Genomic DNA, 26,835 nt, shown 5'->3' with positions numbered 1-26,835 from the left:
ACAAAAAAGGTTAACAGGTAAAATAGTAAAAGAAAAAATCTGGCGCTAGCACATCAATAATGCTGTCAGAGGTGTGAGATTTACTTTACTAACATTCATGAGACAGAAGTGAACAGACATTGGGGGGCCAGAAACAAACCCAACGCAGAGCCAACAAGGATGGGTGCAGCTCCCCATTCCTGCTGCATTTTGCCCACATTTCTACTGATAAAATGGTCTGTACACTAGGACAGAAAATGCTGCAGTACCTCACCCAGTTTCTGACTTTCTGGCTCAGTGCTACCCTCTTGCTCTTGTCCTTGGGCAGTCCGTGCGAAAATGAGGAGTGTGATAGAGCACCCTGAACACCTCTCTCATTCAGTGCCTCTTGGGACTCTCAGCAAATATGAAGCTTCACTTTCAAAAAATCTCTGGAAATTAGAAATGCAGCCTGCCCTTTACCAGGGGTGAGTAAACCCTTTAACCAAGCATGCAAAATAGAAACAAGGGACCCACAGTGCTACAGAAAGAGTTTGAAGCTCTCTAAATAATTGTGGATCCTTATGGATCCTTTATGTACATGTATAACATTTCACTTTCTGTTCTTTCCTTAAAAAATTAACAGGAAAGTAGCAGGAATTGTGACAGTCTACCTAGAAGCAAGAACATGTTAATTTTCTTAGCAGGTATATCCTGCTAATGGAATATATTCACAGCATTACCATATCAGCGTGTTAATACCATTTGCAGAACTCAATAAGAGTTAATGAGAACAATAATTATTTGAGAGTGAATTTTGCTTTGGGCTTTATTATCCCTTTCTTATAATTTTGAGCTTCTTTGTTTTGGACTCTGTCAAATGGTAAACTCCCTATGTTGCCAAGTAATTGAATTTCTCTTATTACACACACACACACATTATAAAGAGCTTGCCATCCAGACAGGGTTTATACAATTCTTTGCTTCTCCTTGCTGGATCATTCAAACCCTTTCTGTGGCAATGAGTCAAATCCTGATTACAAGCACCAAGTGCAAGGACCACAAATGTTGATAGATATTCTTCATTTTCAGGGGTCTTCTGTAATCAAGATAATTTGCAGACTGAAGGCTTGTAGCAGCCTTGAATTAATTAGTAAAAATAATCACATTAAGGCTTGAACTTAATAATAAACCAGTACAGCATTAACATTTTTGTCATTAAACCTGTTTAATTAAATTTAATCGAGCTCTCACATTATTACAGTTACAGTACACTAACTATCCACTTTGTCTTGTCTATCTTCTCTGGCTCCCACCATAAGAAAATGAAGAAAAGAAAAGAAAAATAAAAGGAGACAGAGAGAGAAAAAAGACAAGTAGAAGGGAGAAAAAAAAAAATCATATAACACCTCAGTCAGATTTAGTTGGAAGAAAACAAGTGATTCAAAAGCACTTCATATCAGAGCCAAGCTTCATGAAATTAGAGAATAAGATCTTTACACATCAAAGATGGAAAATACCTTCAGTCACTTTGCCTAACCTCTCAAATCCCTTGCCAGTACTAAATCAAAACTTCTCTTATATACTTTTTTTTTTTCAACTAACATGACATTATTTGTATTTAGGGCACTTCCATACTCCTATTAGCAAACAAATTATTTAATATCAAATCATAGAAAACAGTAAATAAACTGATATTTACATACTTCTCCAAGAGTACAAACTATGACTCAGCTGCTTTTTTATTTAGTTTCCTTCCCATGTATTTGAAATGTACCTCATTTTAACTTTTAGAAACTTTACAATGCACTAGGCTAGAAATTTCATTCTCTTTCAGAAATATTGCTGGATTAAATGCGCAACAGTCAGTTCTTTCTGAAATATAACTTCGTTACATAGTATCATTAAGTCAGTATTAATTTTTGCCAGCACTGTGTAGATTCCCTAATGAAACTACATTTAAAGTGAGAGAACTAAATCGTATTAGTGTGTTATAACTCTTAATAGCCACGTTCCCACTGAATTAAGCAGACAAGCAGAACTCTGCATGTTCATAGCTCCAACTCCACCCTGAAAAGAACAACTTGGGCTTCCTTCCCTTCCTGGGTTAATTCTCCACACAAATTTCTTATTTACTATCACGAGAAATGCCATTGGAGCCTCCCCGTCTCTAACCAGCAGCTCAGCAGGGATGTTGCAAGAGCCAGTGGCACCCATGTGCTTTTCAACAGAATCAAACCATTTGACAGGAAACTGTCAGTTCAACTAAATTTAAGTGTCTGCTCTTCACATTTTTCCATCAAAACAATATCTGGGAAATAAAACTCTTTTGATTTAGACATGTCACTAGAGCATTTCACAGCAGTTAGAGATAAATTACCCCATACCTTCATTCTTCAATAGGTGCTAGATGCTTGAAGGAAAGAAAGGCTGTGATGCCTTCTGGAATATGTAAATTGGCTGGAGTACATAAGCAATATAGATGGACACATGAACCACTGAAGTATGACTCCTCCGAGATATCACAACAGTGATCCCAAATACAAATATTAAAAATTTATACCAAAAAATGACAGTTTGATTTTTCACCAGAAATTCATACCTTTCCAAGGAGAGAAAAGCCCATTTTTCAAACAGTTAAAATTATCACGATTTACAATGTTTAGAACAGATCCTGGCAGGTTGCTGTGCAACAAGCTCCAGTAGACATTTCACCTTGCCCAAGTGCTTTAAGCATCTCCAGAGATGTTTCCCAAAGGCTTTGTACTAAGGTGCTCATTCAAGCTCAGATATTTTATTGTGGTTCGTTTGAAGCTCATAAATAGCATACCTCCTGCTACATCCAATTTCACTGAACCACTTGCAGTATTCTTCAAGAAGTTTAAGATTTAGTGTATAGTTTTTCCAAGAATTACTTCTTTATATGAAATAAAAGATACAGCAACAAAACCTTAACATTTTTCTGTCCACTGCAGGATATTATGAAAAAATAGACCACAAATACTAAAGGATAATTAGCAATTAAGACAGATTTTAAGCTGCCAAAAGAGAAAGTCAGAGGGAGGAAAACAAAAAATTGCACAGCTTGAAGCTCCAATTTTAACCAGAAAAAGGTAGCAAAATATTTTGTTGGCAGCCAAGTACCATTGTCAAAAATGTCAGAGATGTGTGGATTGAAAGGCTGTCACCCTAATGAAAATAGCATGATGGAAAGCCTTGGCATTCTACTTAGAAGAGAAAGAAAGACTATAATATTTGCAATCAGTAAATCAAACTTATACAGAAAAGTGGACAAAGGCATCTTTTGCAAATATACCACATTCCTTGGGGGAATAATAATAATAATTAAAAAAAAAAAACTTGTAATAGTTAACAAGTAATTTGAACACTTCAATAGCCTGTAGAAAAGTGTATCTTTTGCAAGAGTTTATAGGGAAGATAAAGACCATCACAAAACAAGGTTTTATTTGTATCTTTATATATATCTTTACATATATACTTATCTTTATAAATATAATCTAAAGTATATATTTATATGCATGACATCAGATTTAATGAAGTTCACTAATGCCTTTCGTACCAGTAGCAAAATATGAGTGAAAAGTCCTTGTTTCAAACTACTAAACATCCTGTTCTACTACCTGATTAGCTGTAAGTCTTTCCCTATCTGAAAGATGCTGTTATGTTAGATACATTTGATACAGAATCCTTGCTATTCTACCTCTCTTTTAAGGATCCCAATATGACTAAAAAGGGAAGAAATGACAGAGAATCTCAGAAGTGCTACTTTAAATCAATTTATATGGTGAACCCAAATGTCACCCTCATTAATATTTATAAGAGAGGATTTCACAGTATATGTCCAGCACTGGATGGTGCATGTTATTCTTATTAATGTTTCATAAACATTTCTACAAAAAAACAATATGCTTTACTTTGCTTTTAAGTATTAAGTAGAATTATGGCAGCATCTGCTTCCAACAGTTGAGTGCACAAGCTATTCATGCCCTGTCGTAAATTCTATGATGCATTAAGATGCCATTAAAGGTACCTTCTGTGGCTGTCTCCTCATTTACATACCTTGTAAATCATCAGGTAAAAATCAAGTGAACTGGGGAGTAATCTCCTGCACTCTTTCCTTCTGCCACGGAATCCAGTGCCATCCACATCTTCCTCCATCTGAAGCATTGCCTATCAAAACATGAAGTCAATTATGAGAAATTTAATTAGTGAAGGCAATCCAAACTTTTTGTTGTCTTTTTTTATTATTATTATTTTTTTAACAAAGCCTATTTTCTTAAAGAAACAAAATTAGAGAGACATGAGGTATAGGGAAACTAGAAGACATGAGCATGGTTGCACATCCTTTTTGTCTCCAGGATTTTCATCTGGGAGTCTGAATAATAAGCTTGAATAATAAGGCAATTAGATACATAAAATAACTAGAGGAATGAAATGCGGTTAAAACTAAAACCTCTATCTCTTTGTTTTTCTTCCCACTGTTGTTTATTTTTTTTCCCCTTACAATTCTTTCCAGTGTATCTACTGCCTCCATTTTTGAGGGGGGGGGGAAAAAAAAAAAAGATGAAGAATCCAGGCTTTTGCAAAACTAGAGCATACACAGAGGAACATCCCTTTTTCTTGACTTCATCCCCTTACTGTTTCGCTTCCTTTAACAACCAATTTAGGTAGTTCAATCCAACTTTTACGGAGATCACTGGAAAAGGCTTCCTTTCCTGGAAGTGCCCAGGCAGTTCCCTCCAGTGGCTGGCAGGACAGATTTGTCAGTATTGCAGCTGTATTTCCAGCTCCTGCAGACCGTCTCCCTCACCACTCTGGTAATTCAGCCTCTAATGGTCAGGCGTTTGGAAAGAGGCACCTGCACCTGGGTACCACAGTTGGCAAAGCAACGTGCTGCTGGCAGAAAATCTGATTTGTATGATTGTTTCCCCTCCAACATCCAGACAAGTCAAGCCCAGTAAATTAGTCAGATCAGCTTTTTTTTTTTTTTTTTTTTTTTTTAACAATTATTTCCATGCATTTCTCATGAGCTTTGCTCTTTCTGTGAAGCCAGATAAAAATTTGTACCGTATGGAAACTTTGCCCTGTGTCTTTATTGTGTTGTGGTGTCCTTGAAAGGGAACAAGCCTGGTGAACACCAGGTCTGAAGTCAGCAACAAAGGAAGGCTGGGGAGAGGGAGGGAGGAGGGACGGCAACTGAAATGGAGCGCACGCATGCATCCAAGGTGAACTGCAAGACTGCCAGGGGTAACTCGTTTATTTCATTTGGAATTTGTCACCTTCTACTGGAAATACATATTTCTTAAGCTTCAGAAAATGAAATAACCCTTTCTTTTTTTTGGGTCAGACTTCCACCTGACACACGTGACTTCCTTGCTATGAGAAAGCAGCCCATGGGAGTTCTCAGCATCCTTTCCAATAGCAGCAGCTTCTAAAAACAATCAGATCACAGGCTTTTCCTCAGAAGGGAAACAAAAAAAGGGAAGAGGGAAGCTAATAAATTACATGAAGTTTCTTACATCTAGTGACAAACGTTATGAAAAACCCCACAGCCCTTTTTAACTGATGCTTTCTCCTTGCCTGTCATCTTTGTTTATTCTGTACCTATCTGTCTTTGCAACCTCGAGTCCTTGAACTGCTGCTGAAAGGAATGAAGAGAAGCATATAACACGTGCTTTATTACCAAACACTGAGACTCTTCTCTTTCTTTAGCCTTTCAAGAAATAGTGGGGGAGAGGACTGGGAATCTTCTGAAGATGAGAGGAAAAGATGCTGAATTGGGGGTGATAGGTCTGCTGTCAACCTGTGGGTACAGAAAAGAGTCCCCACAGGTGACAAGGAGACAGCTCCAAAAACTGAGCCAACTCGTGTCAACCAGGGCTTCTGGATGAGAGCCTGCTCCAAGCTAGCTCTTCAAAACAAGAGGAGGTGAGGTGTTTGAGTGTTTCAGGCACCTTAGTAAGCACAGGAATGGAAAAAACACATTTAGAGACATGCGTCATTTAGAGATGCCTATAATTACCCATGACTATTAATATTAACTTGAAAACCAGATGAAGTCTTTGTCAACCTCATGCTGGTAGATGCGAGCACAGGTAGCAGTGAGGAACCAAGAACTTGGGGCAGCAGCACAGTTGTAGTGATAGCTGCTGTTCCTCTGAGCTGCCACGTGCTTGTGGGTGGACACGCCAGAGAGAGAAGCAACCAGTGTTTGCGTTAAGAGAAACTCTTTGTGATGCTGAATGAAAGCAGAGCACTGAGGGCACTGAAAAAGTAGAGCATACATTTGCTCTTTAAAGACTACATGGTCACTTCACTCCCTCTTCTTATTACAACTCCTCCATATACTCATTGTTTGTCTCTTACTGCAGCCTCATAGCTCAGAGATTTTAAAAATAGATTTGTACCCAAATCCAACTTCAGAATGCTATCTATCTCCATTTTTAATGCTCTAAGAACCTTTCAATATTCATATATAAATAGATTAACACCCAAAACAGGAATTTTTAGTCCTAACTGCAAAAGCCAGACCCTGCAATTGCTTACACCAGTGCAGAGTTCTTCTAACTCAGTTGAAGGCTACAAAGATGCAGCAGTCTGTCCATGTGGCTTTATTTCTAGTGAACTCATCCCAGAAGTCACCACGCTACATTTCTGACTCTTATAAAATCACCAAAATATATTAATATATATAAAAAAAAAAAAAAAGAAGAACTGATAGAGAAAAGTGCTTGGACCATCTTTTAATTTTCTACCTAACTTCACCTAGCAGTCTGACCATGATCCAGGACTTTTGCTTCTGTGCAATACCACAGCATAAGTTATAATTCCTTTAAAAATTGGAAAATGTAACTGAATCCAGAAGCACAGCCGAATGCTTAGCATCCAAAGTCCAGTACCTTTTATTACCACATATGCAAATATTTATATACACATCTTGATCTTCCTGACTTCTGATACTCTTTTTTTACCGTCTACACTTTCAATTAATTATAATTGTTCATTACTTTTTTTTCTTTTTTTCCTCCAAGAGCGCAATTTTTGTGTGTGTGTATGTCAGACATATTATATCCAGTAAGAGAAAAAGAAAAAATTGTTATGATAATTTAATTTTCCTAGACAATGAACCTGAAAAGTATTACTCAAAGGAAAATTGGGGGGGGGGGGATAGTACAAATTTGAAATCAAAATAAAACTTTTGAACCAAAGTAAGATTTATTTTAACTCTTATTTTTCCCTGGAGGATTTTGAGTAAATAAAACATTTGCACCACTTTTTTTTTTCCCCCTTTCAGTTTGAAATTCAAATAGGAGAAGGAAAAATATATATATACCTAGAAACAACAGAGGATTTGTGTACCTGTAAAGTTACATTCTGGAGGGAAATGAAACTTTTTCATGAACGTTTTCACCCCTTCAAAAGGAAAAACGTTTCATCGGGGAAAAAAAGTGCAGACAAATGTTGTAAAAGGTACTTTAAGCATATCTCAGACATATTTATGACTCTGAAATGTATGATATCTCGGTAATCCCTGCTCTATTACATTATTCAGCTGCCAACTATCCTGCATTTCATACCTTTTATAGGCGTTTAACATAAAGTACACTTCATTCTGACTTTGAATTTTACTCTTTACCTTCAGATTGCCATATCATCTCTATTCCTTACCTATTCATCTACGTATTTTACTAATGCAAGTTACTATAACGTTTAGGAGTTGAGCTCTATATATCTACTGCTTTATATTGCCTATCATTGCATTCACTGAATACCAAGGCTTTGCTACACATTTTCCATGGAAAGTCCCTACTAGACATTAGGTAAAATCAGTAGGCATTCCAAAATAACACTTCCCTTTAACTGTTTGATTTCTTTTTATTATTTTAAATTTGTTTCCTTTTCTTTTCCCTCTACTGTTTTCAAGCCTCCTCCTACCATTCCCTTCTATATCTGTTATGGCACTTATAATCCTCATGCCAAAATGCCAGCTTGGCAGGGCTGCACGCGAACCCTGGCAGGAGTCATCCACTTATATAGGTAGCTGAAGCCAAGCTGGACACATTCAAGAGAAAGCTACCTTGGTCTCTGCCTTAACATCCTACAATGACTTTCTGTTCCTCCATCCTCTCTTTTTATACCCCTGAAATCACAAACAAAACTTGTTACAGAACATGCAGAAATAATGTCACCTTAAACTACAGAGAAGCTGGCCTGGGTTTGTCTAGACGAACACTGTTTTCTATACCAGATTTGCTTTTTTAATGACAGATAAAAAAATCTGTCATTTTTTTATGTGGAAAGCTATTTTGCACAGCACAGAGATGCACAAACATTTATAGTATTAAATAAGTATTGTATCCATATGCAGGCTTACTCTTGAAGCAAAAACATCTCCCCAAAATTTATGTTCTCAGGTAGTGGTGATTTGAAATAAAACAGCACATATGTTATTGAATAGGAGCACGATAGCATCTGCTTCAGAAGTAACCAATGTTGGATAATAGTAATAATTTCCGGAGCGCTGGCTGACATTCAAAACTCTCCTGGAGCCACTGAAACTGGTTGATTGAATAACCTAACAAACAACTCCTTTCCATAGCCTTCCCTCTCTCTGCCAAAAATCAAAAGTGACAAACACAGTATGGCTCATGTCTGCCACTCTACTTGATGTCACTCTGACACATTAATTCAAATTTTACCAAAGGCTCATTTCAGAAAATCAGAATGCTCTTTTAAAGAAATGCCAATTACTATGGTTTCTGCTAATGTCTTTCCCCGTTAAAGACCCTAGTATCATTACTGGCCCTGCTAAAGGTAGAACAGACTCAGTCAAAAGAAGAAGTGCCAGCCTAAAGAACCAGTGGGTGACAAATGCTGTAGTTAAATATTTAATAGATCCTCCAGGAAAATACTGCAGTATTTAAATGTGAAAAGAATACCCAGCTCAGTTGTGTGAAAACCTCCAGTTAGTTCTGATATTGTTAATCCTACATCGGTCTTCTAATGGAACCTCGATATTAATATCAGATCCTTATTTGAGTCTGGATACACATAACGTCATTTGTAATTTCTCCAGAAATCTGAAGTGAACAAACCCTTGTTTTCAGTTGTATTTTTCACTGATATCAAATGCATTTCTTGGACCTGATGACTGTGTGAATTGATTTTCTGCATCTGCTCCAAAATGTTTGGGGAAAATACTGTTATTAAGCCCTATACTACTGCCCCTTTAGATAGGTGTGCTGAAAGGAAACCTTTAAAAGAGCAAGACAGGTAATTTGGAAATAACAAGTGGACCAAAAGAAAGTTCACATTTCACCTGATTAGAGTACAAATCTTGGGTTGGCAGCTACTGAGACAGCAAGCGACCACAACATAATCTCAGATCTACCAGTAACCTAGCCCTAAATCCTTTAAGTGAAGAAAAATAAATAAATAAATAAAAAGAGATGAAAACCAGCAACAAAACCTACTTGGAACTAATTCATCTGCTATTTGTTGAATCTTCAAGAAACATGTGCTTTTTTTTTTTCCAAAGTGTCTAACACTGAGATGGCTTCCACCTTCTGCCAGCAAATTATTATTTATTTTTTAACTGGGAGGTAGAATGTAGGCGACAGATTGACATTTCACTAGAGCACTAAGATACTGAAGCTGTAATTAAATTTAGACCATTTCTATTATTTTCAGCCCCAACTGGCCGAAAGCTCTGGCCCAAAGAAGAAAGTTGTTAGACTACTACTGGTGTGGCCATCATGACTACATACATCATGCCTTCATGCATCGAAACAAAGCCGCAACAAATTAGAAAATGCTGTTTAAGTCAAATGTTTTCAAAAGACACAGTGAGGATGACTTACCTTTGTTAAATTCCTGCTTCGTAACCAACCTGTTCTCCACTTACATCTATACACAGTTATTTAGCAGAGCACTGAAGTGGACAGTAGTAGTAGGCCCTACAGTGACACTTTGATATATTTGGCCCAAATATCCCTATAAGTATTCATATTTGCAACTGTGACTCACCAAACCCTGCTCAGCAGCAACCTCCTGTTAGCAACACTTGGGCTCATGAGATGTCCTTGGTGATATCCCAAGAATCTTGCTCCCCTCTACACCCACACAGCTTCAACAGATTCTAAGGGCCTTAAAAGTTGACTTAAAAGAAAAGACCCCACCCTCCACCCCTATTGACCTAAATAAGAATCTAAGCTGTATCTTTGATTTATGTCCTGAAGCCTGTTTCGACCTAAGGGAAATTAAAAAGAAAACCCAAAACCTTCCAACTACACGTTAGAGATGGAGAGAAAATCAGCATTTCCCCCACACTGGCTGAAAGCCTAGCAAAGGACACATGGTTTAGAAGAAACAAAGGCAAGACAAGGTGGCACAGTACGAGTTTGTGAAAAAATATGTAGGCTATCCCTACTGTCATCACAGCAGCATAATTTCTACTAAACTGCGCATTCAGGCAGAGCAATTAAGAATTTAATGGTACCTCCTAAAGAAAACAGAAATATCACATTTTTACAGCTTCTTACACTCCAGAGTCCTGAGCCCCGATTTATTCCCATTCTGTTTGAAGCCTGTAACAGCTCTGGAGATGGATTTCATTAATGTGATCTTCATTGCTTCACTTCTCTTTCTAGATCCTCCCCGCTCATTAGCTCCAAAGAGAGCCAGTGCAGGTTAATAGTAGAGCAGCCATACAATAGACCCATAATCTTATAAGGGCAAAACTTTAAGTGCAGGAAGGGAGGGGAAGGGAGGGAAAAAAATAATAGTAATAATAATTAAAAAAATTATTCTGTTTTTGATACCAGAATGACAATTTACATTTGTTGCTCCACTGTTAACAGATGTGAATCAAAGTCTGCAAGTATGAACAGAGAGTTTTGGATCAAGACTTAAACCCTACTCAAAATTCCAGCTGGATTACACGGTTATTTCAGTTCTAAATCCTGATGTTCATTTTAACCCTGCTCAGCAGCTGGTAGCAATACTGGTAGTGTATATATTTGGATAAATGCAAGTTCCAGTGAAAATCTGTTTTAAGTCTCTGCTCAATCACAAAAGGCTACATAGTACAAGATCCTAGGTTACTACCAACTGGCTACACAAAGATTCAACTCTGATACACCTCCTCCTTCCCTCCCTCCCTCTTTTTTTTTTTTTTTTCTTCTTTTTTTTCAATTTGGTATGAATTAGACGTCCCAAATGATCTTACAGAGCCTGCATCACGGTGCCTGCTTGCTAAGGTGCAGGGTAATACTATGGCTACATTGATAATGGTCTCTAATAGAAAACACCAGCATTTTTTTTCTGATCTGATAGGCATCTAACAAGCAGTTATCAGCCAGGAAAATGGTGCAGGGCTAAATCCTTAAACATATTCTTAGGTCAAGAAACTCTATCTTGCCTGCAACACATAAAACTTCAGCTGAATGCAACTAGCCTCATGAAAATGAATGCAGCAGTTAGTGGTGACTTGCATCGCCCACTAGCTGGGCAATGCAAGTGTGACTTGGGCACATTTGTTGTATTTGTTGTCATTTTCAACCAGAAAAATCAGAAGCTGCATCAGAAGAAACCCCACGAGTTTCTAAGTAAATGCCAGAAACTGTTCTGCGGCAGCCTGCTATAACAAGGTATCACAACACTGACCAGTACATTTCAGAGGTAATAAATAAATAAATAAATAAATAAATAAATAAATAAATAAATAAATAAATAAATAACAAGGGCTTGCTCAAAAACAACACACCCGCAACCCATTCTCACCAAGTGCTACAGCCTAAAATGCATCAATTGGCTTTTATCTTTTTGTGGAAGGATACAGATTGACCTAAGCCACTGGAGGTAAATGATTATATGATTTAACAGGCACTAATGCTCGTTAAAAGCTTTGCCTGGGCAGCCAATTTTACACCCACAGCAAATATTTCCTGCATTATTCTAAATACCAATCTTTCTAGGTACCGCTTACAACAAGCTCCCCGTTGTTTTTGAGTTGATTACCTTTCTGTAAGCTTGATGCAATCTTAAATAAATAAATTAATAAATAAATTAGAGTTCACTCATCGTCCTGCTGCAGGATTCTCCCCCCCTTGTAGAGCGTGCTTCGGTTTCATAAAATCCATCAGCTAGGCTGGGGAAATCTCATCGGGCCCTGTGCAGGGGCTGTGCCAGGCAAAGGAAACTTTCACTCACAGTGAACGATAATTGTAGCCTCTTCAGCTTCCTACTCTTAATTTCATTTTATTACACCTACAGATTCACCTGAGGGCAGCAGCTTGCACTTTGCTTGAGTGATTTCTTTTCCTTCTAACAGACCTAGATTTGCATGGGATTTTTAAAGGCAGCTGGGTTTTAATCAGGACTAAATATATATATATACTTTTTTTTAATATATATATATATATATATATTTATATATATTTTATATATATATATTTATATATTTTTTTTTTATTTATTTAAAAAAAATGCATCTAATGAGTTAATAAAACAAGTACAGTTAGAAATACTTCTATTTTCAATATGGAACAGAGATTTTTATTATTATCTTATTTATGGAAACAATGCACGTTAATTCATAATTTTAAAATAAAATTGGGATTATTTTGCTATAATTATTTTTACAAATAAATGCTGTGTTCTTGTTTATGAAATGTGCCTTCAGTATTGATATTCTATTCACTTCCTCAGCTTGGTGGTAGGCAGATGTATGCAGATGATTACCACGTATGTTAATATCCACATAATTTTGCATTTTACTTTAAATTAATTACTTATTAATGAAAACAAATATAAAAAAAGAAATAAAGCATTCCATAAAACAAGACAATATCTAATTGCACAGACAAGGAAGCGGTAGCATTAGCCAATAACAAATCATTCAAATTCTACCAATTCTACAAATTATTATGTTTAGAAAATGAATATCATGGGGCTATTTCTACCCGATGTGATTCCACTCAGTGAAATTACATGCCACAGAGCAGAGTAACACTGCAATGCATGAGCACCTCTGTGTTTCAGGAGAAATAAAAATGACTTCTTGCTTTGTTTAGAAGAGTCTTCAGAAATGTACCTCTTAAAATTAATATCCTCTGCAATTCTCAGTGAGAAAGGCTAATCTCCCATATCAGGTTTGGGCATGTAAAAAGGTGATCCCCCTAAGAAGCACTTAATTTGGTTTGCTTTGCTCCTCTTGCTGCAAGTCAGCACAGAATAGTTGTACATCAAGTGAATTTGAAAATAACAACACGCTTTCTGCTGGACTGATAGAGAGCTTCCCAAGACTCACCTTCCACTGAGCACTTAACTTTGCCTGTCTCCAAAATAGGCATGTTAAAGATTAAATGAAATTCTGAAACCTGGAATGAGCAAAGACCTGCAAATTGGCAAACAGAATTGTCATATGAAGCAGAGAAGGTCATTTATTATCTCTCTGCCACAAGTGACCCATCCGCACAATGAGGACACCAACCCACAGAGCAGCATTTATAAGCTTCCTTGAGGTCCCTACGAATACGTGTGGAAAACATCACTACCGAGTCTTATTAAGGGCCAGCTTCTGAATGTACAAAGCATAACAGAGCAATCGTGAATACTGCTACCTTTCTTAATAAAGAAAGAAAGCTTTCTTCAAAATGCAACTGTTTATGATTTATCATTGATCTCCACAAACTGCGTGTGTGCCCAAGAATTGCATTTATGAAGCAATACTTTAAAAGCTAGCTCTGGGAGAAGCAAGGTGGCTTTAAATTGACAAAACATTTATTTTCTTGGAAGTCATTAGAATCGACATTTATCTTCCCTCCACGTGTCTGTTTGACCATTCTTTTTGTTATTTTTCCAATAAGCTTTGCTCCGTTAGCATTTTTCTTTAAAACAAGAAAGAAAAAGTAAAAAAAAAAAAAAAAGTGAATTATGCTACAGGCTATTGGGCACAGTCCTGCATCAAGGAAAGGGAGGATAAGGTACGAGGTGGGAGGGTTTGGGATCAGCTTACGCAAAGCTCCTCTTTCACTGTGCTCCTTTCGACAAGGGAAGGTATTTGAAAAGCTGGAGAATACCCAGCAGTGACACAGGTGGCCAAATAAATTTAAATTTTGTCCAAAAGTTTAATGAATGTAGACTTCAGGAGTTATTAGTGCTTGCCTTAGGTCACCCTTTGCCCCTTAAATGTGACCCTTGTCTCAAGTTACATGCATTTAACTTGCCCCCTCTCCCAAAGACCCCTCAAAAGTATTTTAATAACTCTCAGCAAAGCCTCAGACGGCACATACTTCAGGAGAAAATCTACAGTTCACCAGCAAACAACAGCCACACACTTCTCTGAGCGCTGCAAAACAGAAGCAGCAGGGGGACGAGGATAAAGAAGTGGAATTAAATTTGCACTCTCTTCTCCCATCTCGCTCTTATCGAACGAAAATTGCAAGAATAGGGCTTTATCCAGATCTACTATAAATACTTTCCCCCACTCTAAGAGAGCATTCACATCTCTGCACAAACAACTTTTTTTTAAGAGAAAAAAAAAAAAAATTCTCAGTATAAAACTAAAATTAAAAAAAAAACAAAAACAAACCTCCACTAAATATATGTCATTTGTTTAATCATGGAGACAGATGTGATGATGACAGAAGATGAAAGAAGAAGGGGAAGGAAAACGTGAGAAACAAGTTAACATTCAGAGCCAAGCTGCTTAAAACCCTGGACAAAACACTGCATTTACAATTTGCTATTTTTGCCCTTATTCGGGGGCAGCAGAGTTACGCCTGCTCTCCACGAAGCTTCAGAAGATCGTTTTGTTTAATAAGCTCAAAGATCCAAGAGAAACATTTGCTGGGAAAAATACCAGAGGAGCTTGGCTTTCAAAGTGATTCAAACACATCTTTTTACTACAAAGTGTCTTTTCAATTAGGATGCTAGGAATCAGACGAGGCTAAGAAGTAAGGTAATGAGGGCAGGCGTGACATGGCAGCCTCGGGGCTCCGTGGGATTTTCCTTCAGCATTTGATTCAGCCCCTTGGAGGAACCTGGGGTGAATGTGATAGCAAACGTCTGCCTCTCTTGCCCTGCGTCCCTGCTTTCAGGTCTCGTGTGCTCTGTCACACATTTACATTGTGCACATACCACTACAATTACAAACCTTTTGTTTTCAGGAGTTCACTAGTTTGTTCCTTTTTAAAAAAATAAAAAATAGCTTTAATAACAGGAGGCCAGACCTGTTTCTAGCCACTGGGAGATTAAATGAGGGAGGGAGGGATCATTTGAAAGTCTCTCTGTGTTGGAAACATCAAGTAATGACCTTTATTACTAATGACCTAGGCCCTCCAGCGATGAACCTCGACAACACTGATTAAGAGAGAAGCCTGCTGCTTTTTAAAGGCATATAAAATAAAAGGAGCCTTTGAGTTAATAGCGAGGGGTATGACACCGAAGGAAATGTAAGAATGAATGAGCTATAAAAAGAAGGGATTTTTCCCACTCCATGGAAGACAATGAGAAATTAATCCATCGATACAAAAGCTTGAATCATAATTTCATAAGACACTACAGAAGTAGATCTTCACAAGATAACATTAACTAAATCTCACACTGCAGCTTTGCATAAGAGAGACAGCAGCTTCCTTCTGGGCATGGTGTGGACCAAACAGAAACTTATGCTTAACAAAACATCAACTGCCAGCCTTAGCATAAATAACTCATGATGAATCTGGTTTTGCATCATACGCCAGTTTAAAATATAATAATAACAATAACAATAATTAATAATAATGCAATGGCAATCGTAGCTATTTCTACCAATGTGGTAGCTAAAGTTTCCAAAATGTTGACCCCGCTTTAATTGTGTGAATGCCAAATCCTCAGGCTGGCACAGTTTTCAAGATTCACGGGACGTGACTGGTTGTTACAAGACGCCTTCTCTGGGAATACATCTTCAGTGGAGAGATGTTCTCCTCTGATCTATGCCATTCCCAACTCTACGCTGTAAGAGCACTAATAACACATAAAGCTTTTTATTATTAAATAGTTACAGCTCAAAGCCATCGTTAAGAGCCTCAGTGTTTATGTTCACATTAATGACAGGCACAACATGCAGCAAGAGAAAATACAAAGAGCATGCTACAGAAACACTGCTGTGGGAGAAGATGTCAGAAGAAAATAAAAGCTGCAAATAACACGGAAACCTAGGAAGGCAAGCTAAGTTGAGGACAAATGACAGCTAACATCAGAATTTGCTTGTACACCTGAAAAATAGCTGGGGGGTTGCCAGCTGATGAGGAAGAGCGACACAAACTCCCCAAAATATCATCTGGCTGTGTCCTGCAGTGACACAGATGTATGAAATTTGGTAGAGCTCAAGTGATGATAAGTTACACCTGCCCTTTTCTTTGTTGTACTTGCAATGCAATCTTTTTTCCTCTTACTGAAGAAAAGTATATATAGCAATACAGGAAATACATAGCAACATAGGAAATACATTAAAATATGCTTTAAAGAGAGAGAAAAGCAGCTGTTTAACATATTAGTTTTGCTGCCTCAAGTATGAGGAGCAGCAGACAGAATTCAGGATGTAAAGATGAAGAAATGGAGGCTTTTGTGTAAGAGGATGTGTATTTTTTAGGGCTTTGAGCTGTATTTATACTTATCAATGTACCCCTGACCTTTTAGTCTTGGTCACACCATAATCTCAGTGCTGCTCCACAGCTGGCAACTGTCCTCTCGATATGGTGGTGGCTGGAAACTCTCCTCATTATATGTGCATATATGTGCACTGACGTCTATTTTTAGGCTGATGCCACAGGTCTTACCTGACATGTCACGTACCTGACTGATTTAAAGCTAATGACATTTATCTATTCACAGTTAATCTATTCATGTCTGTCTGGATTTAGCACTTTATCTTGACATTGTTTGTTGACACGGAGCATGTAAAGTTAGCTCTCATGAGCTAAGGCTTAAGATGCCTTTTGTCAGGACAGACTAAAGACCAGAAAACCTTCTAAATCCCATAGCTTGGTGCACACACAAACCAATCACATTGGTTTTTATCCATCAGACAGCTCTTCAGTGCACACAGGCTCAATCAGGTGCCTTGTACATCACTTTGTGATGTTGCCTGGCCACATTCCCCTCAGCCCACTTCTAGGTCTGCTGGATTTCCCCACATGACCAAATGCAGTCTGCAGCAGGTGACCCATTTCTTCCAGGCAAGCACACCCCAACAAAACCCAATGTGATTTCAATCATGCAGTGAGATTTTTGGTCCTTAAAAACAACAAATTTTGTACATGATTAATGAATAACCCTACCCAGAACGTGGCACTGCATTAAATGTATTTTCCAGATCTACACAGATTATAACTATCTGTGTACTCTCTGCATTACGCCTACGATTTTTGGAAGTCTTTTCTGAGCCAGATTTGTCAGGAAATAATCAGCCTTTGTGGAAATATGCTGGCTCAGTCTTCATATTTGTCTAAATGACTGATTGCCCCTTTAAAAATTAATTTCTACACTATCTATACCACTGAGCTCTGAGAATTATGTTTCATGTTTTAACAATTCTTCCTTAGCTCTTTCTTAAAACATTAAAGAAGTATTTGCCTCCCTTCCAGCTCCTGGCTCTACAGCGACTGAGAGATCTTTCATGAATGGGTTTTTTCACTGTAAAATTGCTATTCATGAAAACTAAATGAGTTCACAGGAATGGGATGACTTACATTACATTCCTGGCTTAAGAGGCTCATTTTTATTAAATCTGTTTATAGTCACAACAAATTTTTATTTGGCTATTTAAGCTATCTACACTCTATAAATGGTTGATAACTTCAAAAAAAAATTCACTTCAATTTCAAAATAATATTTTAAGATGTGTCTGTGCAGAATATTTTATGGGGTCTGCTAGTTCAAAAAGTCCAGTGCTTGCTAGCTTTTCTATCTGCTACACCACAGCCCGATGAATAGCATGTAGAGCAGCCAAGTGCCAGCCAAGTGCAGAGCTGTGATAAAAGGGACAGGAAAACTCGAGGAGCTCCCAGTGACTGTGGGAGAAATCGCCAAAGTGCCAAAAGGAGGAATGAAAACAAGTACAGAGTCTGTGCAAGTTTAAACTCTCAGGAGAGGAGATAAAGCAGTGAGGGCAGAACAAGCGGTTCGCTGAAATGCTCAGAACTGAGCTCAGCCTCCCCCTTGCAGCCTCCTGCTCTGAATGAGCACTACTCATGTTAGGAAACATTATCATTGCTCAACTCTCACTACCAGCCCAAGCCCAGCTGTGCCTCTCCATTTTCTGTTTGGGATCATCTTTATCAAGTACAGCAATGCCACTAGGCAGCAGGGCAGCACGTCCTTACTTTCTTGCTAAGGTTTACATGCGTGCTTACAGACAGACCCCCTGCAGGCTTCCTTTCTGTTTGAGAGTCACCCCAGGTGGTCCTGCAGCTGCAAGTAGCCATCTCCCTCCCGACACCTTGTCTGGTAGAAACATCTTCTGAATTTAGCAGTAACATGATGCGCTCGGGCTGCCTGCTTCAACTGAGCATGTAGGGTAAGGCTTCGGTCCACATTTGCTCACCTGGTAACCTCCTCCCTTTTCCATTTATTCAAAGCAGGGACTGGCTTCCAGTGCTCTTCTGTATTTCTCCTGAATATTCAGGACTGACAGCTTTAAAATGCACAGCTTCTTGCAAAAACAAAAGTTAAGATGCACCAAGGAACTGTACCAATGTAATACCAGAGGCAGTACCCCAGAGTGCCTACACACGTTTGGGCTATCCTAATTTCTGTGTTCAGACTGCTTTACTTTTCACCTGTGATAACTCTAACAAGCTGGGGAATATCCCTTAAGTATAAAACATAAATCCTTTTAGAGTGTTTAAACACTTAATTTCCTTTGAAAACAATTATTTGAATGGATGGCCTATTGAAGTCAATGCCATCCACTGATAATCGCTAGCACCCGTAGTTGTAAAAGTCTAATTACACGGTTATTTTAAAGGATTGTTTTTCAAATGATTAAGCCAGATTGATGTAGATAAACCACAAATTTGACCGTAAAAGCTTTTATTTCAAATATATACATATATATATATATCATCCAAGGCTGGATTAAAGAGTAGAAATTCCTGGAGCAATAAAATGTTATAGTTCAATTTAAATACAATTCCTACTCAGTTTTTACCCATGCCCACAAAACACTGAGTTGGAACAAATTTTCTTCCTTATTTTGGAACTGTAAATTCAACGTATGCCTGAATCATTCTAACATCTCTCTCCCCAAAGGAATGGAAATTCTTCTACTTTTTGTATAAACCAAGAAATTAGAACTATTTTTGGCTCTGATGCAGCCATAGTGCATGCAGATGCATTTGTACCTGAAAAATGCAGAGCATGTAAATGACAAACAGAGGCCAAGAAGTAAAGAGATAAGGCTGCTAAAAATCTTATCTTCCCTATGAAGTGGTTTTAGTGTCCTAAGGAAAGGGGGACACATACACAATCTGTAACAGAACTACAAGAGGTTAATTACTGTATTCTGTCTTAGCTGGATTGAAAGCACAACTGGAAACACCTACATCTTGCTAAATCAGTAATAATAAGTATTATTATAAATAGCAGAGTATGTGATCCATTCTCCCCACATAAATTATTTGTGCTAATTTTATCCTAATGAATTTTACTCCTAAAACCAGATAGGCACTGCTGATCATTTTGGGACAAACCGTCGGATTCTCCTCCCAAAGCTCCAGGTCTACAGTCAGCCTCATGGCCATGAAGTCCCTCACAGTTTATTCTACCAGATATTTTACTTTTGAAGAGAAGTTCTGGAAAACCTGAGCTCACAGGGTCCAGACAAAGGGGTGGATTTTTGTTTGTTTGTTTTTCTTTTCTCTTTTCCAACATGTTTTTTCCCGTGCTTACCACTGCAATGTCATTGTGTGAAACTCCCATTAATCATTTGGAATTTGCTGCTTTGCAAGGTCTGTGATTTAGGATAAACTATCACTCATTCCTCCGTAGTTATAGACAGTACACTGTAAGACTTTTTCTAACAACTTAACTTGAAAATATATATTAAATTTAATTTAAAAAGTATTTTAGCCCAGAAGTTTCACCTGTTTTTCTACAGAGAGGAGGAAATCGCGATACTTTACAACTGTAAAATTCAACAATGATTGTAATAATTCAACAATGATAACAAATTATAAATTACAGATAAAAAACTATGATAATCCTGGACCGGCACTCCCTCCAAGCTGTGTTACAGACACACAGAAAATCTGGTGCCTTTCCCAAGGAGTTTACAAAGCGAATGTAAGAGCAGAGGCCACGCAAGTTATAACAGAGAGGTGATGGAGCAAGAGGAAACGGCTCATAGGAACAGACAGAGGCCACAGCACACCAGCTACTTAACTTCAGTTTATCTAAACTGCAATTTTATTCAGTGGATAAAGCTCTTCAAATGCTACTGCTAATAAAAATCTTTCCTAGGTACATCTTTTATAAGTAATTTGCTGCTTCTCAGCATTACAGTATCCAAGCATGCTGTTTTGTTTCTTGTAAACTATATGGTAATTTTGCAAAACAGATTGCAGCTGCAAGTATACAAGTATGTAAGTACATTGCAAGAAAAAAACGATCCTTTTATAACTCAAAAAGCTATTTTCTCTTTGTTGTCTTTGTTACATTTCATAATCATTAACAAAACCCAAAATTAGCAGTATGCAGCTGGTCTAGCTGCCTGCAGGATCGTTTTTCCCCCAGGATGGAAGATTCATGTTTTCCTGTTTCTGAAAAGACAAAGTCTGCTTTTACTGGATGGGCGAAAAGGGGACTGATGTTTTTGGCAATGATTTGATACAAAATCATCATTTCATTCCTCCTATAGATAATCGGAGTAATCCCTTACCAACACCTATCATTTTTTCTCTGCCTATCACCTTTCTAAATGCTGACAGTTTGGAAAGTGCATTAAAATCGAGCCTGATAACAACGCTCAGTATTTCACCCTGCAGTTGAACACGGTAGAGTCAAGTACTACTATCGCAGGTGGAAAACCCTAGCAGTAATTCTAATTAACACTGACAAAGCCCCACTGAGCTTAATTCTTGAGGCACAAATACATGGTTTGTTGGCTGCAGGCACTAATGTTAGACAAGACCACTGCTTTTGCCTCAGCGATGCTGCAGTTCTCAGCTGGCTAGCACATGCTGATAGAGAAGAACAGGGAATGCCACACACAGAGCCAGAAGCCTCCAGCATGGACAAACTGAGCTCCTGCAAACAGGCACTGAGCTGCACTGCATGTTGCGCTGCGCTGCCACGTTCCCAGGAAAGCCACCCTTTTCCCCTGTGGGGCAAGCTCAGTCTTTCTCAACCCACCCTCATCCTCGTCCAGCCACCGGTATGGAACTGGGAACAGGGGTAGTTTTTCTTTGGGGGACAAGATGGGGAAAAAAAAATAAAATAAAATAAAATAAAGATCTCAACCCCATAACAATGAGAAAGGGGCATTTTGCATCAGAAAAAGATTCCGAGTTGAAAAATTCTCTGCTCCCTCCCACCACGACACTACCCACAGGTGGGCAGCCTTCTAACCTCACTAATCAAATCTGCAGATTCTCCCTTGAGTGCAGATTAGCGAGACTCTGCTCTCCCATATTATTCATTTATTTGGGAGATGTAACAGCGCCTAGGAAACAAGAACTACTGTAATTTAATTCTTTTTCCATAGACTGTATTGTGTGCTGTATACAATACTGGATAAATTCTCTATGGAAAACACTAAAATAACAGATTGATTTTCTTTCTCAACAAAACCATATTAACCAAGAAGAATACACGGAAGGAAGCAAGGACTGAAAGTCCTGTAAAAATCACAGTGGGCAGCTAACAGGTTGTGCATCTCACGGTCCAAATGATTCACTGAAATTTAAATAAACACCCCGCTCCTTTTGTTAGAGGGCTTCAAAGAGGCAATCATTTATATCTAAAATAATTCCTTTGCATATCAGAACAGATCACTCCGAAACAAGTTCCTTCCTCTGCCAGTAGAAATACATATTGCCATCAGAAATTCAGAAGGTATAGTTTGGATTATGCTCTTCATTTCCAGCATGGGAAATCAGCCCTATGCCCTGCCTCACACTCGTGTCAGATTTTTAAGCCTAGACCGGTCGGTAAGATCAGGTGGAAGCAAAAGTACTATTTATTTGACAGAGCACTCCAAAATGTTTGGGTTCTCCCAGTTGAAAATGCTCTTACTCTCCTCCTCCCGTACCCCCACCAGCAGTCTCACCAAACATTAGTTTCCTGCAGACAAATTACTGCTCCTTAGATCTGCAGCACTGGGTGGGAATTGTAATGAGGAGCAGCATATGTTATTGTTTCACTAGCACCTCTTAATCAAATCCCGGTAGAAATCACAAGCATAACATCAACTACAAAAAGTTTGAGTCTAAGTTTTCAAGGGAGATTCAGCAACTGACTGCCCTTAGGGCTTCCAGTTTCTTTCAGCTGCTTCACACATCCTCATCCAAACTTGAACTGCTTAATAAACGTCTTCAGAAACACTTCTCCCTTCATGAGACTGATAAATCAAATGTTCTCAGTAAATGCCTGTTTTGCTTTTTAATTTTTCTTATTAGAAAAAACGAGAGGCAACATTTCAACTGTTTTAGACGTTTTTTGCTTTTAATACACGATATTTGGCTGCTACCAAATACAGAAATGAAACAAGGCTTTCTCTTCTTGGATAAAAAGTTTACTGTTTAACATTTCCAAAGGAAATGCTTATTCTGTCATAAGCATCACAGAAAAATAAACACTGCTTCTACTTTCCAGTGCAATTCACTTCTTGTTCTTCAGATGGGAGGGAATAACCTTCAATAACTGACAGAGATGTTTCATCAGCCCACTCTTGTTAGTAACAAGCTTTTAAGGTAACAAACTAACACAACTATGTTTTCATTATATTTTTGACTAGTGCTATTCCCTTTTTGACTTTATTTTTTGTTAAACATTGACCTGCTACCACAACTACTGCCGTATCTATTTTGTCATATAAAAAAAGTAAGAAATTAATATTAATGTTTGTTTCAGCTAATGAAAAACCCAAACATGTCCAAAGGCATCATGCCTCTTTAATCTCCAGAGAGCAGCAGGAGAGTCTGTTGAAGAGCAAGCAGGAATGGAAAAATAATATTATATCTGTTTCATGCAATAGATTTAAGGGTAAATACATCATAATGTAGCCCATTAATACAAATGCTACAGTTTTAGATTCAGATTTTTCAGTTTCCTTGTCACAGATATTTTATTCGCTTCGTTCTCACTTCCAAGTCTTGAGTGAGACTAACAAGAGAAAACAAGACAGCACCAATCCTGCATTTAAGAATTGGCCAAGACATTTAAAATATTTTGAATCATGTAGAGAAGTAAACAGAATAAATAAATCTCAGAAGCACAAGCAAGAAAGGCTGAACAATGGCCAAAACAAAAAATAATAATAATAATGAATTTTAAAAAGGAACTACAAAGCAGCCAAGCATCTTCCTATTTAAGAGACTTCTAAATGAAATAAACTTATAGGTATGAATCCCACTACAAACTAAACTACTGAAAAAATAAATTAGTAACCATAATATTATGCATCCAGAAGATGCATTCAATAGGGAATACATGTGACAGTCTTTTTTACTACATGTTAACCAGAGCACAAGATGAGGCTATCATTTACCACAAACAGTAACTGATTTAGAAGGTACTAAAAGGCCCTTCACAAGGTGTCCTCAGCTATTTGGAATAAGGACGCTAACTAATCTCCATCTTCTAGAAGTGATGGAAAGCTGATGTCAGAGAATATCCCTTCTGTGGGTTGTCTTTCCCCATGTTCTTGACATCTTCACCCCTCCCCATTACCTCACTAGCAAAAATTTTTCTTCCACCATACATCTGAGCACCAGATTAATTTTGTAGTATCTTCTGTAATGTGGCCTGTAAAAATTGCAGTTAATTGACCAACCTTCTTCATATTTTTTTTCCACTTTACTGTGGAACCAATATCTGAAGTGATTTTTTCCTTTAATAGACTTCGTCCAGTGTCATGCAACCAGAGGAACACACTGACTTGTTCTAACTCAGGCTTCTGTATTATTATCTCTTGACTGGTGTGATGCTGGCATCAGAAGTAAGGTGCCCAGCTGGATGGTTACGCAACATCCCAGCTGGGTGGTCAAGGCCAGCAAAATAAGGCAAGGTCAAATTAATCTAAATAGACCAAAAAATGCGATTTTATCTTGCACACTGCAACCTGAAACAATAATGCCAATGAAAAATCAAAATTAGAAAATCATAATTTACATTTTTCACACATTGTAAACCTTTCACATGTGCACAGCATTTCTGTCAATCAAACGCCAAGACACAATGGCACGGAAGTTAATCCTCCACTTGAAAAAGCTAGGACAAAAAGAAGCATCCTAAAGCTCAACAGCCAAGGAGCTTATTCTACCTACCATATTAGTGCATGCTTTAATGAACAGGCAGATATAAAGCAGCACTGGCTTTTCTACAGAAGCATTTCAGACATTAGCAATAAACACATTACACATTACTTCAAATGAAGAAATTCTAGCAATGTGCAAAAAAAAATAAAAAAAATAAAAATATATATATATATGTCTTGAATACAAAACTTTTTAGGAAGGCTATCTGTTCACTAGCTCTGCCTCCATACAATCAGTGAGTTGGAAAACAAAAACTCTAGCCAAAAATTTCCTCCTTACAGCAAAAAGGGATTAGCCCGCATTTGTAAAACCTCCAAGATGCACCAAAGACTTTGTGGAAGATGAATGTGATTAGTCCTTATTCATTTTTACGTTGGGTAACGAACACATAGATACTCAGAAAAGCAAATTTCCTTCCCTAAAAAACATTTCATATTTTGGAAAAAAAAAAAAAAAAAAAAAAGTTTCTTTAAATTGAAATAAAACCTTTCTTTATCTATTCTACTCTCCTCCTCTTCCTTTCTGCCTTTCTTTCTAAGTTGCCTAACTCCATTTCCAGCCAGTGGGAGCCCACAAAATGTCTCCAACAGCTTGTGCTGACAGAAACAGGGACAGCTGGACAGACTAGCTGAAAAAAAAACAATAATTAAAAAAAAAAAAAAAAGAAAAAGTCCAATAATCTGTTAGGAGTCTGTGGTTCAATACAAAGACCCAGTATCAGTCTCCAGAGCTCTTGATATTGAAGCTGGCCATGCCACACATCTTGCTTACAGGCTCCAGTCCTGGAAAAGCTTCTACACATGCCTAATTCTGCTTGCTAGCATTAGCTTTGCTTATTTCACTGGACAAGTCACAGCATGGGAAATTAAATAGTCTTAAGCATATTTCATAACTATCAGTAAAGCTGGAGAGCTAATAATAATCGCGCAGTATTCCATTAACCACATATTTGTAATACGAAAATGCAAATAAAGATGTATGCCTGTACTATTTCAGATTAGTTATGCTGATATAAGTCCACCTTTTTGCCTTATTGAAATGGTCATTTTCAAACCAATAGAGCAAGAGAAGCAGCAATATCCTGCAAAAATATCTTCCAACAGAGATTCAAAAGCCAGGCAGACTTGAAACAAAAATGTTAAAATACTTCAAATCATTTTCTCCCCAAACAACTGAAAGTAGCAGATTTTTTTTCTCTAATTTACTGTTCCATTTTTATTCTGGCTACGTTGAAAAATTATACCATGCTGGTGGCAAAATATTGCACTTCCCAAATCCTCATCCTTGTGAAATGTAACTCCAACTGACTGCTTAACAAGTGCCACACGGAAATCCACAGTTTCCCTTAAGATGAGGTTGTCATTGCTTCGTACCACTCTGCCTGACAGCCGCTAAAGTTTGCCATCATCATTCTGCAGGAGAAGGGACATTTGAGCGATGTTTTTCTTTGCAGGTTTTAATTACAGAACATATATGCAAAGTACAGAAAATGTATCCCTGACACCCAATGTATAATAACCAACACTAATTAGCATTTCTCTGACTTTGTTTTGCAAATAAAGCAGGAGAGCAGAGTGCTATACATTTCTCACTTTCCTGTCCTCCTCTTTCTTCCTGTCCCTAGGGCAGCAGAATTATCTTACTGAGTAATCCCACTTCATTCACTGTAGCTGTAAGCAGGGAATCAATTTCAAAACCTCAAGCTAAAGCTCATGCTTTTCCCGCTTTCTATCAGTAATTTATTTTATTTTTTTTCTAACTTTTTAACTAAAACAGGGGAGAACATTACACACGCACAGCTCCATCTCATAGATGAAGAAAGCATCGCTTGGAGGACCAAAGGAAGGAAAATGAAGCACACAACAGGTTAATTCATTCCCAGCCTCTCTGCCACTAAAACTGATTCTTGCCACACTAAGGTTTCTCACATTGGGCACCAGAATATAAATTAAGCATAAGGAGGTTTGGACTGGCTAAAAAGAAAAATCTTTTCTCCATCTGAGCAGTGGCACAGGTTGCCCAGGCAGGCTGTGCTGTCCCCATCTCACAGATTTTCAAAACCCAAGAGGATAAAGCTCTGAGCAACCTGGCCTGACCCGCCAGCTGACCCTGCTTTGAGCAGGACTAAAGGTTGGACTACAGATCTCTCAAGGTCCCTCCCAACTTGAATTATCCTCTGATCCCCATGGCCAGAGGACACCCATAGAAGTCTGCAGGAGGAAGATGGAGATTAAAGGAGCTTGAAGCCAGGGACTGTACATTTTGTCGCACTGGACAGAGCTGTTGTGATTCTGCCCAAAGCTTCTATTTTTGCTGGTGGTTGCTGCTGGGGCTG

The 26,835-nt window shown here is 38.0% G+C and overlaps 1 long non-coding RNA gene across 2 annotated transcripts in view; it reads right to left on the bottom strand.

Moving 5' to 3' along the window:
- The window catches only part of LOC110353574 (uncharacterized), a 164,140-nt gene that overhangs the window by 74,186 nt on the left and 63,119 nt on the right, over positions 1 to 26,835 (bottom strand). For both annotated transcript variants that reach the window (XR_011808863.1, XR_011808864.1), the window contains exon 5: positions 4,039 to 4,149. This is a non-coding gene — a long non-coding RNA (uncharacterized lncRNA). The remainder of the gene's footprint in view (positions 1 to 4,038; positions 4,150 to 26,835) is intronic.

This window comes from Anas platyrhynchos, chromosome 4 (assembly GCF_047663525.1).
Source record: "Anas platyrhynchos isolate ZD024472 breed Pekin duck chromosome 4, IASCAAS_PekinDuck_T2T, whole genome shotgun sequence".
In the NCBI taxonomy this organism is placed as follows: domain Eukaryota; kingdom Metazoa; phylum Chordata; class Aves; order Anseriformes; family Anatidae; genus Anas; species Anas platyrhynchos.
Note: the sequence above shows the minus strand (reverse complement) of the source record. Positions and strands in the feature narration are given on the sequence as shown.